The 14,691-nt window shown below is 40.2% G+C and overlaps 1 protein-coding gene and 1 long non-coding RNA gene across 2 annotated transcripts in view; both read left to right on the forward strand.

The window, feature by feature from the left end:
• LOC117502203 (CUB and sushi domain-containing protein 3-like) overlaps window positions 1-14,691 on the forward strand; it is a 1,088,443-nt gene that overhangs the window by 1,018,463 nt on the left and 55,289 nt on the right.
• LOC117502206 lies at window positions 7,314-7,588 on the forward strand. Its single transcript, XR_004558228.1, has 2 exons — window positions 7,314-7,383; window positions 7,534-7,588. It is a non-coding gene; the product is annotated as an uncharacterized LOC117502206 (long non-coding RNA).

Below are 14,691 nucleotides of genomic sequence, written 5' to 3' on the forward strand. Positions count from 1 at the left end.
TTATTTGTCAAAAGTATGAGGGAAATAAGAGAAACACTGCAGATACATCTGCGAAATCCTTGAGGTAGTTGTTACTGTGCAAAGAATTTTGAGAAAATAAGATACATAACTTATTTTGCACGCTTTCAATGAACTATCTGGAAAGGATGTCGAATGAAAATTTTACAATTCCAGCAAAGATAAAACAAAAATCCATATGGGAGTCACTCTGTGCTCCCTGGAGTGTGCTCTGTCTGTCAGGCAGGATTTGCTGACCAGGCAGCTCGACAAGGACAGAACGGGGCTCTCTCTCTCTCTCACTCTCACACACAAACCTAGTCACATGCAGAGTGCAGTGGGTTAAGGAGTTGGGCTACCAAAACATGGAAAAGACACTTCACCTACATTGTCTCAGTCCACCAGCTGCAAATGGGTACCAGCTTTGGCTGGGGAAGTAACCTGTGATGAACTGGCTTGCCATCCCATGGGAATCACAGACACTCTCCTCTTCACAGTGCCCTGTGTCAGCCTGATCCTGTTAGGTCTTATAATCTAAGCAGAGTGGCTCCTGACTAGTTACTTGGATGGAGGACTTCTTAAGAAGACCAGATCCTCAGCTTGCTGTTCTCTGGGGGAACCTGGAGTTGCATCAGGAATGGTATCTGGGGTAAACCCGTGCTACGTCTAGAGGCAGACTGGCCATACAGGCATTTGGGAAACACCCGGTAGGCCACTGGGTAAAAATGGGCCGCTTGGCTTGGATTTAAAAAAATGTGGGAAAAAAAATTGTCACAGAAAACTCCTGTTCCCAGCTAAATTTCAAGAATTTGTCCCTGATGTGTCATTATAATTATGGAGCAGTGGAAGTATAGTTATAGCCTACGTCTGGCACCCCTGCTGCATGTTGTGGTACATAAAGAAAAGTAACAGGAGGGAACAGGCCTTGCCATCTAGATCTGTGTACCGGTGTCACAGACCGAACGGCCCCCCCTAAAAATTGATCCGCCCTGCCTCTGCACATGCACATGCATCATTTCGGACCACAGCAGCTCCTCTGAGATGGACTGTCTTTACCCAAAGCAATCAAATGGATTAATGGGATTATTAACCATCAGATGACAAGGTGAAACCTCTTAAGTCTTTCTAAAGTCAGTTTTAAGCAGAAACAAGGCCGTTTTAAGATGAAATGAGGCGAGAATCTGTGATGCTTATAAATGACAGACGCAATGAAATAGTGCTGAATTTATGTGGAAATGATTGTTGCAAAAAAGCTTCAGATATCTGTCGCTCAGATACATGATGACTGCTGTGCAATTTTACACAGAAACAAGGTGATAATCGGTGAACCGCAGCATGGGCAGTGAAGGCATGGCGGACCAATTTTTAGGGGGGACCATTCGATCTGCAACACCGGCATAGGTAGTTGTAGACTAAGTCATCTCACCCTCCTTGCTCAAGCCAGAGGGCCTACACCACAGGGGTATAAATTTTGTGATTACCGTGGGCGATAATTGCGGATACCACCAAAATGGAGAAACCTCTTCATTACATGAAAAAGGGATATCTGGGGATCCTCTTCAGAAACAGATGTTCGATTTGCACATATGAAAAATAACAGTGAGAACTCTTAAATTGTGGAAGGATTATGGCTGTCAAAATAGCACGTTAATTTAGATTAATTGCAGTATTTGTAACGCATCATTTTTTTTAAAATCGCTATTAATCACCCGTTTTGTTTTGACATCACTGACTGGGTCTGTAAATAGAGTGTTTTTGAGAGCAATAACTGGTTTGGATGTCTGTGCCTTTGGAGACTTTTTTTTTTTTTTTTTTTGCACAATTTAAACAGTACCAGACCAGATTTTCTTTTTTTAAATGGTCCCAAGGAAAGTAACGCTATCACCACACTCACAGAAATATTTAGCCCTAACTTTTAAGATTGATGTAATTTTATTACATGACAAATTCCCATTTACTTTTTTTTTATAATTTTAATACAAACCTACCAAATAAACCTTACATGATGCATATTCATTACTGTAATAAATCCTATTTATTTGAAACGCATAATCCTCAGCTTTATGTATTTAGTATTAATAAAATATAATTACTCTAAATCAATAATAATGACAGTATTTATTTAAAATACATGAAGTATATTTTTTGAATTGCATAATAATTATGTTACCTATACAAGATAAATGGCATAGGTAACATAATTATTGTGAGTTGTCCACAGTGCACAGATTAATGTGAAGGACCCCATTAGTGTTTACTGCCGCTCTGCGACACATGCAGGTAAAATACATGTGAAATACTTTTCATACCAAAGTAACTTGCATTAATAACTGTCACTGTTAAACCTCAAATGTGGGAGTTTGTGCTTCTACGGTCATTCAGGCACAAAATGCAGGTTCAGCTTTAACAATCGTTCATTAACAGCCTCAAGAAGCTCTGACAGGCTCAAAACTGTTTTAAAATGCTTGATTCTTGAGGTTTTTTTTGTCCAGATTTTAATGTTCATTGGACAAATTTTAAAAGGAAACAGTCTTGGATCCAATAAGATAAATATTAAAAGGGTCATATTGTGCAAAATGAGGTCTCATACTTTTTGCTTGCATCTCATATATACATGATGCCCCATTTTTGCAAAGGTGATGGATTGCAGTTTATTTTTATACAATAAAATATTTCTGTAATTGAGTGATTTTTTTTTTTTTTTTTTTTTTTTTTTTTTCCTCAGGCATTTTCTATTTTTTCAGATAAGCACCATATTAATGAATAATGGGACGGCCTAGTAGGTGAAGGATGCCTGGACTGGTTAAGACCCATTCTGCTGCTGGCCAAATCCCAATGCAGATCCATGCTAGAACCACTGTGAAGAAACGAGAGCAGCCGAAAGACCAACAACTTTTGAAAAATAATCCAGTGGAACCAATACGTAACCCACCACAGGAGTTAAAAGTTCACCTTTTACATTCAAAATGGCAAAAAATGCAAGCAACCTATTTTGTAATTTTCATCCCATTAATAATATAAAATGCCTAAAGATATTGGACCAGCTGGGTGTAGCTTTTTCTAATGCATCCTTTATTACAACCAATCTCAGGAGTAAGTTCTGGTGTGTTTATGGCAGGTGTAATGCACAGTCAATCATATAAGTAATTTAATAATTTTATGCACAAATGCTTTATTAACTACACTGTGCCATTTGAAGGTTTGGAAAAGTGCAGTTGTGACTAAATTTAGAGCTCTACTGCTGGTGTCCTATTGATACTGTGCATTTCTTGATATCGAAAGTTTGAAAACAGAATTTCTCTCACATCTGTTGAGGGATGAGTAGAGCTGTAAGAGACTTGACTGGTAGTAATGTTTTAATATAAATAACAGAAGAAGAAAAAGTAAAATTATGCAGGGTTAAAGGTCAGTTGGGGCCAGTGCTTATACTTGTAGCGTGACACGGCTGAGAAGAAGAAGGACTTCTTTTCCATCTAGCATTTACAGTATTTCCACAGCCAAGGCCAGGACCCATTTTTACTGGTGGTTGGACTGGGACAATGCAGATGAAGTGTCATGTACAAGGTCACAGCCAGGTACTTGAACTCGGGTTACATATTGGAAGCCCAGCTCTGATCCATGTATGTCTTCAGGCAGAGGCACCGTGTCACTTATATATATGTGCAGTGGCTGCAAGCACCTGTTTCATACTTGCTTGCCCTGAGAGTTAAATTTCATTCAAGTGAATTCAAATGTTTGAGTCAGATGCTGGGTTCAGTTTCCAGTGCCGTCTCACTCCCCCTACTCTCCGCTATCTGTATGTGTTGACATTTTTTTCTGTTACATCATTTTGAGCTAAGCTTGCTCTTTTTTACATTTTTAAAATCTACTTTCTTTCTCTGGCACATCTCTGCTGCTTCATCTTGGTTTGAATCTTCCTGCCAGTCAGTTGTTTTCAGGTTTCACAAACACTGGCTCACTGCGGAAGCTGCGGCTGGTGTTGATGATGATGCAATTGTAATTTTAAAGACATGCCTCAAGGTGGATTGTGCTGGTAGTCTGCAGAGGATCTTACTACACCTTAACAGGCACCTTGCCAAAATGTAAATCTAGATTTGTCAACACATAACCTGTAGATTTTCCTGATGTCTTTCCTGTGACAACTTCTGCTGTGTTTAGTTGATTCCAAAAGATAGCGACACAGCAGTCTGCTGCACCTGTGTCTACTTGCAAACTGACACTGATAAACACATTGTAGATGCTCACGCCAGTGTATATCATGCATCTATAGCGCAGAAGTACAATTTATCTTTAACGGTCTCACTCTTGTTCTGTGTAGGTGCTACAGCAGGCTCCTGTGGGGATCCTGGCATACCCTCCCATGGGTCTCGGGAACAAACGGATTTCAGGATCCGTTCCAAGGTCTACTTCACTTGCTCCGAAGGCTACGATCTGATTGGTTAATCAGAGAGGATGTGCTTTCCTAACGGGACGTGGTCCGGCACACAGCCCTTCTGCAAAAGGTACAGAGAGGTTTTACGTAATCTTGACATGTCATGGGCACGACCCAGTTATGAGGGTTTTATTTTTCCTGAAAGGACATTGGTCTTGGAGCTGAAACTCATTGACATGCATGAGACTGACTCCCTCTCATTCCCTCGCTTTCCACAGCTGTCCAGTGCGGTAACCCTGGCACCCCCAGTAATGGCAGATGTTTCGCCTGGATGGAACAACGTTTTCTCACTCCGTCAATCTACTCCTGCATGGAGGGATATGTACCTACCCGGCGACCACCACCAGGCAGTGTCAGGCCAATGGAACCTGGTCGGAGCACAGACCAACCTGCACCAGTAAGATATATTTTGTCTCACTTTGAAAGTGTTAAAAGCACTGTTTTAAAGGACTGAGATGAGGGCATGAACAACACCAGGCCATGAACCCCCACATCCATGCTAATAGTACATAGTATTAGCAGTGCAATAAACTAATGGTAAGCTACAGCACATCATAACATGCATTATCCCAGTCCAGCAAATGCATTAACCTGGAACATTTGTCTCAACGCTAGTTGATTTTTCTCTTTTGTTTATTTTGTCAATCATTTGCTATTTTGGGAATCATCAAGGTCCATTTTTTTACATGAAACAGTCACCATATAATTAACAGGAGAAGAAGGTAAATATCTCCATTAATTGTCATCTAAGCAAGTTCAGGAATTTGAGCTTTTGCAGACCACCAACAGCACACGAGTTACCGGTTACCAACCTGTCACTGTCAACTCAGAAATGACTTTTAAGTTAATACCGCTTCCTGTCTTCTGCAGACTCTTGACTCCTTGTATGTTAACACAGTTGGAGTTTGCATGCTCATGTTTATACTGCACAGTGATTGGCCAGTTCAAATGTGAGATAAAGCAAATAATGCTTGTCCATAGTTACCACCTAAATATTGTAAAATAAAACAATACTAAAAACTGAGGACATATATCAATGTTTATATTGAAAACTAGCTGTGTGTGTGTGGGGGGGTTGCGTTGCTCTTGCTATGCAACAGGTCAGTCATTAGTGGACACCCCCACATACTATAGCCTTTTATATATAATATGAAGCATCCATGGAGACCTGAAGAAGAGCATGTTATTGAGAAGAGATTTTTTTTTTAACAGTTTGCTTGAGAGACAGGTTGTACTGCAGTGTGTGGATTTGAAAGATGAACTTTAATGTACTGTGAACAGTCAAGTCCATACATATCTGCATACATATCATGAATTTTACTTCTGCTGTACCTCACCACAATGGATTTGAAATGAAACAGTCTGTATGCCTGTAGTGTGGACTTTCAGTTGTAATATGTGGGTTTAAAAGATTAAATGTAATAAATGGAAAAAAACAAAATCATATTTCCGGACATATAAATACACAGTAAAGCCATTTTCAGAGGCCTTAAGTAAATGGATGAACTAAAAGTGAGGATTATTGTTCATACAAATCAACACTTTTACAGCCAGTTTTCTTTTGACAAGTCAGGGGATGGATACATGAACATCAATCATTCAGAAATACACAAAATATGGTACTGCATGTCTGGAATACTCAGTTCTCCAAAACTGAGTGAAAGGAGGAGGCCAATGAGGGAAGTCACCAAGACACCTATGGTAACTCTATAGTAGTTATATTAACAGTTATATTAACTGTTTTTAAGTTTTTATTTTGCCACCTGGAAGATGGTTCCAAGAAAATTTCATTGTATTGTGCAATGACAATAAAGATATCTTATTTTAGTTATAGGCTTTTGTGGCAGTGACTGGAGAAACGATGATCCGTTAGATCACCAGGTATATAGATTATTGATGTAGAAGAGTTTTTTGTTTGTTTGTTTTTAAGAAGATGATGGAAAATTTTAGCTACAGTTTGCCAGATTGCACATGGGAGAATTGAGCCTTTATTTAGTGTTTTGTTTTCAACTCTGTAATGAAACTGTAATCAACAGACAAATGTTGTACTTGGATCTTTTTGAGTTCCATGGCAAAAGCTTTTTTTTTAATACACTAATGGGTTATGTCTCAAACTGAAGTTTGCCAAATTTTTAAACTCTACGAGTGACATTTGTAATAGAGGAAAACAGTATAACAAGAATCCCTGATTTATGTGAAAGTACTTTTACAGTAGATTGCACAACAGCTAGTCACAAACACAACAGTATCTGGGGTGGATTTAAAAGGCTTGAAACTGTCGATTAGACTATGAAGGACAGGGTTTCATGACTACAGCCTAGGGAACGCTAATACCCGTTAAGAGAGTCACAGAAGGACCACAGCTATTTTTAATATCACTGTTGCTTCATTCATAAGAAGTGAGATCAATATATGACGTCATTATTATCCTCTGAAAAAAATCTCCCAAAATTCAACAATCTATAAGTGATTGAGACAGCATTAAAGCATTTTGTGTATTTTCCTTTCTTGACAGAGGAAATGTATAAAACATCCGTTGCCCTCACAGCCTCATTATTTTCCTTCACCTTCTCTCTCTGTTTCGGCTTCTTTGTTCTCTCAGCTTCATTTTCGCCATCGTGGCTCTTCCCTCCTCCTTTATCTCTCATCATGTAAATTACTTACACAAAGGAGCAGAATGAAAATTATCTTGTGCCACGACCCAACCTGAAAAATTAATCTTAATCTCTGTCCCCTCTCTGCCACTCCAACCCCTCTTCCAAACCCAATCACCGCAGTGATAAACTGTGGGGATCCAGGTATGCCAGCTAACGGCCTTCGCTATGGAGAAGACTATACGATCGGTCAGAATGTCTCCTTCCAGTGCCAACCGGGATACAGGATTGAGGAGGGATCACCCATGAGGACGTGCACACAAAACGGAACATGGAGCGGGAATATGCCAATATGCACAGGTAGATTAATGAAGACTCGGTTGCCACTCGAGTGATGAGGATCTGTCATTTGCAAATGACTGAATGAATCTGCACCGATGTAATTACAAGACAGCTATTATCAGCCAGAAGCAACTTTTTTAAATTAGTCTCACCCCTCCTGTCTTCTAGCGGTGACCTGTCCGGCTCCCCCTGCCATCAGTAATGGGGTACTGCAGGGCAGTGACTTTGAATGGGGCAGCAGTGTGAGCTACACCTGTTCACCTGGATATGAGCTCTCGTTCCCAGCTGTCCTGACCTGTGTGGCGAACGGCACCTGGAGCGGTATGCTGCCACAGTGCTTACGTAAGTGTATCCACACTCAATGGTACATTTCCCCAGACTCTTATTTACACTCTGAGTCCTGCCTTTAGTTCATAAAATGCTGTGTTCTTGTCAGCACTGTTGGTGGTACATACTGAAATGGGATTTTGGTGTCTGTGTGTTTGTGCAGCCAAGTTTGTGGTGACCCGGGTACACCAGTTGGTGGTTTCAGAGAGGGACGAAGTTTCATCTATCAATCAGAAGTGTCCTTCAGCTGTGCTCCGCCTCTCATTCTGGTTGGCACAGCAACCAGACTTTGTGAAAGTGATGGCACTTGGAGTGGAACTCAACCTCGCTGTATTGGTAATTTTCATCTTTATTTTTCCTTCACGTTATTCAACAAAAAGAAGCCTCCTTCCATGCAATAAATATTTTCTATACATTTTTCAGAGTGTTGCCTTTGATGCTAATGCTGGTTGGTTCAACATAATTAAAAATGTAAACATCCAGACATTTCTATTCCAGCTAAATCAAATGTGAGATTATTTTTTTTATGTCAAATATATGAATATATAACAAGAAAGTTTTAAGGTACAAACTGTGTTTCTAGAGTAAAAGAAAAGAAAGGAAAACATGAGTTTGGACTTTTGGCCGAGTATATGACAATACAGAATGAGCTGCTGATTGTCACTCAACAATAAAGCCTGATTAAATATGACCTAGTTTTCATATACTTTACAGAAGACCACATTAAAAAAGTGACCTAAGTGTAAATTTGTTGGGCCAACATGAATTTGTATCACTGTTACCTCATTGCCATGGTTCAGGCCAACTTGATTTGTAAACGTAAATTTTGCCCTAAATGTAAATTGTTGGGTCGCCATGATGAATTTGCATTACTGTTACTCAATTACCATGGTTCAGGCCAACTAGATTTGTAAGGGTAAATGTAGCAAAAATAAAAACTAGGTCCCTTCAGCTGCTCGTTTCTTTGCACTTGGGGTCGTCACATAGCAAATCTGAGTGGATCTGCATGTTCAATTGGCACAGATTTGACACCAGATGCCCTTCCTGATGCAACTCCACATTACTTGGAGAAATGTGGGAGGGGTGGGGTTTGAAACAGGAACCTTCAGTACTGAAACCAAGTGCGCTAACCACTTGGCTATCACCCCTGCCCTGTAAGTGTAAATGTAACATACTGATGTAATGACTTTGGGCCATTCAGACTTGTTTAATATGATTATGAGTTACTTCATTTATAGAGTAGTAACAACTACGCTAATAAAAAGTAGAGACTGACTGTGAAATCAGTTTTATTTATTTTGTTTTTATTTTGTTGCTAAGTTCTTCTTTTTTCCTTGAAGCGAATAAACTTGAAACTTGAACTTGAACTACTTTTAAAATGGTATAGTTACATGTCAACTTACCTTTGCTGTGTTGGATCAGCACAATTTATGCAGATCCACGTTGGGTTTGCTGTGGTGACCCCGAGTGCAAACAAACAAGCAATCAAAGGGACATAGTTTTTTCTTTTCTTTTTTTTTTTTTTACCTTTACCCTTACAAATCTAGTTGAACCATGGTAATTAACAGTAACGCAAATTCATCATGTTGACCCAACAAATTTATATTTAGGTCACTCAGCAATTTTTTTTTCTGGCTACATTAATGCATTTTACTTGGGTGGAAATATTTTCCATAATTTATTATGTTCACTGAGCAAGTTAGATTTCTAGATTAGATTTTATAGAAGTCTATATTTACGCACTCTTATTTATTCTAGATCCAGTTTTATTATACCATCAATGTTAGCATTCTTTTAATGTGTCCCTTTGATTTATTATTATTATTATTATTATTATTATTTATTTGCAGTTTAAGCCACGAAGAATAATTTCTACTCCACCACTATAATTCCCCCCCCTCGTTCTATTCAAATAAAGGATTCAGTGTTTTATTGACAATAAAGATATAGTTACCCTGGAAACTATTTTGGATTTTGACCCACATATGCTACAACGACAAGACACCATGACACACATTCTGTGGTGACCTAATACATTACCTGGGATGCTTTTCTGACTCTGGAACATTAACAGATACAGTTAGTAAACATAGTAGACCAGAGATCCCTTTGGGATCCACACAAAGGTTTTGCTGGATATCTGCTGGACAGGATAGACAACACTCACATACTGTAGGTACCTCGCCAAAATTAGCTGTAATTTTGTAATATAACAGAGAAATAAAGATACTTTATAGTAACTAGTCAATACAGAGTGAATTTTGAATCGAAGGGTGGTGCCCTTTGAAATTATTTTACCTATGTGCCAAATTGCCATGCTCACCTTGATCATTTACTCAAAAGACATGACATGACATTAACCCCCCTCCAGCTCATGGACAGTGCAAATTCTTCTCATAAATCTTAAATTCACAATCAATTTGCTTGAACAGTATTGTATTGTCAAACATTTCTTAATTTCTCATTCGGACAGAATGCAGTACACAAGCTTTTAATCTGCACTAAAAATTTTTTAAAGATTTAGGGGTTACTTATGTCTGCTGGCCATGATCAATCATTTATCGCCACATGTGCCACAGAATAGTTTAGTTTGCTTAGGCAGGAGTGTTGTTACCCACTTCAAAATCTGGGTTCAAATGAAAGGCAGTGATGATCACCCTACTTGCACTCTGAGATTTTTAAATGAGATTTCTAAAAAGGTAATGCCAGTAAAATAGGCATGTTCTTTTTTAATAACATATCAAAGCTTTGTAAAAGAGGCTTCCTTTTATTTTGTCATTTCATGTGTAAATTATGATCCATTTCTGCACATATCTTTGTTTTTATTAAATATTTTTTTGTTTTACTTTCCTGAGTGACAAATCATTAGTTTGTTGTCCCTTGTTTGTGGCTCACCAGGAAGTCTTTGTTGGTGTCTGATGTCCCTCCTCCTAACGATCATAGCAATTATGACCTGTCTTTATGATGTTGACAGCAGCGTTTTTCGGTTTATGCATGGGTTTGCTTTTCAAAGCAGCTGCTCTCCCGTCAAAGATAAAGTCGTATGGACTTATTTGGACAGTAATGAATTGTGACTAGAATCCTGCAAAGTTTGTCAATGAAAGGGCGCTTTAGGAAGCTAGGCTTAAAGGATTCCTTTGATGTTTGTGAAAGCATTTTTCTCAGATTGGCATCTCTTCCGTATGAAGGTGCTGGGGGTATTTTACCATATATGGAGCAGAGTCTTAGATGTCCTGCTTTATCAGGATAGCAATTATCCCAGGTGTTGAGCGAGGGCAAACTTATTTTTACGTTTATCGGCAATTAGTCTGTCAGCTGAACCATGTAATGTTAAACGCGGTTTTAATCTCGATAAAGGGTTTAATGTGCAATTTAACCACTGAACGTTCATCTTATGTCCTGACAAATTTAGCTTCAAAATAAACTAGTTTGATACCTCAGTAGAACACAGACCCAGCCCTTTGATTGTACTCGTTGAACTAATTAACATGTAAATATTTTCATAGTTGCTATAGCAACCCTTCCAACTGTTTTGTATAACTACCCATGGGCCAAATGGGATCTTTCCAACAGCTGACTCTGAACTCACAAAAAAGCATGTAAATAGATCATTTGCATTGGCATTGATGACCCTACCCCAACTACACTGTAAAACTCAATGAGTTAGTTGAAGTTAAACCATTTGAGGAAACCAGTTGCCTTAAACCATTTGAGTTTGCCATCTTAAATAAAACAATTTTCACAAATTTAATTGTCAAAGTTTTAGTAACTTAATTTATAATTAATTAATCTTTGGTTTACTTGTTGACTCTGCGTTGTGCTGTTATGACTCTGCCTATTTGCTCCCCTCGGGATGCAAACTCACGATCTCCGGCATGGAAGACGGACTCTCTAACCAGAAGGCTAAAATCCAGGCCTCTGGTCTTGTGACCAGAGAATTCTTTTGAACTGTTGGGAGTGAGGTTTACTAACTACATATGCACAGTGACACCTGCTGGCCTCCGTTACATAAACTCAATTAAAATGAGTGAATGGAATGCACTGGAAATACATCACCAACACTTAAATGCCCCAAATCTTTAAATGCACTTAAAGGAACTGAGTTGTTGTGACAATAATTCATATTTGAGTTAGTTTAATTCATGGAAATGAGTGACTATAACTTTTTCAAAGTTTGAGTTATGCTGTTTACACATAACGATGACAAGTCACGAATGCCACAAAGTACACATTCTTGGCTGCTGATCACGAATGTGATGATTCGGGGTAGAGGCATCAGGTGTCCTCAGGAACTGCTGCAACCTGTTACCAGGTGTTACGATTAATGGCACGTGTTGCTGGAGAATTATTAGGAACCATTACACACAGTCAAGATAATGTTCCACGTTGTTGCGCACTATTGTGCATAACAGCGCATCGTTAAGTTCTGTCACGTTGTGAATGAGTTGAATTGTCTCCACACACACCCATATTCATCCAACCGTATTGCTAACAATTCAGATCGCTCCAGTTTTTCAGAAGAACTTTATGACTGCATGCGTAGTTGGGCTCTGTGCCATGGAATGGTGCAGAGAGGAGGAGGAGACGGAGAGAGCCAGATGTTTGGCTTCATGCGGCTCTCGTCTCGCGCAAACATCAGGCACATGCAGGAGCGCGCTGAGGAGCACTGAAATGAGACTTTTAGCCGACTTGGTCTCAGCAATCAAACTGAATGCGGTGCAGGAGGGTTTAATTGTGCACACGCTTCTTCCTCTGCCGGACTGGAGGAGGTGCAGAGATGTCTGGCTGCATGTGAGGCTCCTCTCGCTCCTCTGGTTCAGACTCGTTCTCCCGCTCATCGGTTACAACAGCAGGTGGAACACCTGCAGGAGCGTCCTGAGGAGCTTCAGCAGGAACTGTAGAATGGCACTTGGCTGACTTCGCGTCACTGTTCCTCTTCGGCATACTGCATCAAACTGAACGCTGTGGAGCTGAGTTTAATTGTGTGCACGTGACAGAAAACTGATTCGTCGTGGCGCACAGTGAAATGTGACCCGCGTTACAAGTCGCGTCAAAACTTGACAGTTTCCGTGTCACTTCGTAATAACGCGTAACAGTTTGGGCTCCAAGAACCATCACAGGAACCACTATGAACGTTGTCACGTTCTGTTAAGGATCACTAGTCATCAAGACGGATCAACACGCTCAGTTGCGACCTCCACCACGTGAGACGAAATGAGGGTGGTGTGTGACATTCGTGGAAGATTTTTTGACAGCCAAAAACATGCTCCACGAATATCAAGAATATCGCCACCAGCACGCACTATTAAGAAACCTATTCGGATGTGTTAAGTCACGTTAAGAATGTCAGGAATGTGTCACGAAAGACAGAAAAATGACATTTGTAACGCATCTTGCTTATGTGTAAACGCACCATTACATTAACTTGAAAATGGAATGTTCGGTTTAATAGTGTAGTCATCTATTGCGGCAGGTACTTTCTAGCTTGTTATATACTTTAGCACTGACAGAACTGCTGGATAACAAAATAGTTGATCAGCAGACAATTATCCGGCAGCTATTTCGCTTCTTGGTTGCATCATTTTCAAACTAGCATCTCAAATATAAGGATTTGGTCTTTTTCTCTGGTTTCTTTCTCCAAAGGAGATGACTGGGATGTCTTTGGCGTGATGTCTCTTTGGAGGATCCTTGGGTGCTGCTAGAATGACCTTGTGTGAAATGAACAGTAACTTAGGGAGACTCAGATGAGAAGCATCAGTTGCATGGTGAGGGAGTGTCAGCTAGGGCAGTTGGGACATGTGGCACATTTCTCTGGGCGTGATCCAGCACACAAGTGCCTTTTTAAAAACAAACACAGTGAAATGCAATGCCGCTGTTCAGGGATTAAGAAGAAAACGAGACAGGATATTCAGCCACACATTGCATAGTATGGTCCCACTGGGTCAATTCAGCGTCACGCATGGCGTTTTCAGCACCATATCACGCGTCCGATGTTGAGTGTGTGTTTACCCAACACAAGTGCTGATCAACTGTAACGCCGCTAATACAGCGTCTGTCATGTGAACAGACTCTTGACTTTTTATTCCTTGATAGCTTATGATCAGGGATGCACGCTGCACTTTAAAACAACTGCTGCAAACTGCCACATGATGCATCGCAGGGCTGAGATTATGGGTAATTGGTAGCTGTTGAGTTGGGGCTGCTGCTTGTGCGCTCAATTTTGCACTGTGAATTGTTTTATTTTTTCGTGAGGGTTCGGCTGGGAGAAAAAAAAATCTGATCAAACAGACAAAGTGACATTCACTGGGGCTCCGTGTGCACAAGTGTGTGTTTTTCCCCTATAATGAAAATGTATTGTTGAGTGGTGGTTTGTGTGCATTTGATTATTAGCATGTGATTGCGACTGTGCGCCTTAGCTTGTGATGTGTGTTACGATGTGTCTGAAACACAATGAGTTTTAAGCTGAAGCAGCTCGCTCTTTAAATAAGACAGACGAGGGAGATGGTGGGGTGGGGGGGGTGCACAGAAAGAGAGAATAAAGAATAGAGGGGGGAGAGAGAGAGAGAGAGAGAGAGAGAGAGAGAGAGAGAGAGAGAGAGAGAGAGAGAGAGAATCTGTCATTTCGGAAGCTGCATTGAATCGAGCTCTGCGTCAGGATGTGCTCAACATGCTGATGACCGTGCCGCACACCAGCGCACGCACAGCCGGCCCTGCTTCGTTTTATGCTGACGCACTACTGCCCCCTGCTGTCCTTATACAAAACATTGCTGTTACCATGACAACAGAAGAGAGAAAAGGATGTTGAAAGAGAGAGGCCGTATAATACTGCTGATTAATGACTATACCTTTTTGATTTTGTGTGTAATGACCAATACTGTGCTCTGCTTTCCAGAACCGACCAAGACGAGCTGTGATAACCCCGGAACACCGCGTTATGGCTCCTTAAATCGGACCTATGGCTTTAAGGTAAGGGATCTGACCTGCTAAACTCACTAAACA

This window comes from Thalassophryne amazonica, chromosome 20 (genome assembly GCF_902500255.1).
Source record: "Thalassophryne amazonica chromosome 20, fThaAma1.1, whole genome shotgun sequence".
Lineage (NCBI taxonomy): Eukaryota > Metazoa > Chordata > Actinopteri > Batrachoidiformes > Batrachoididae > Thalassophryne > Thalassophryne amazonica.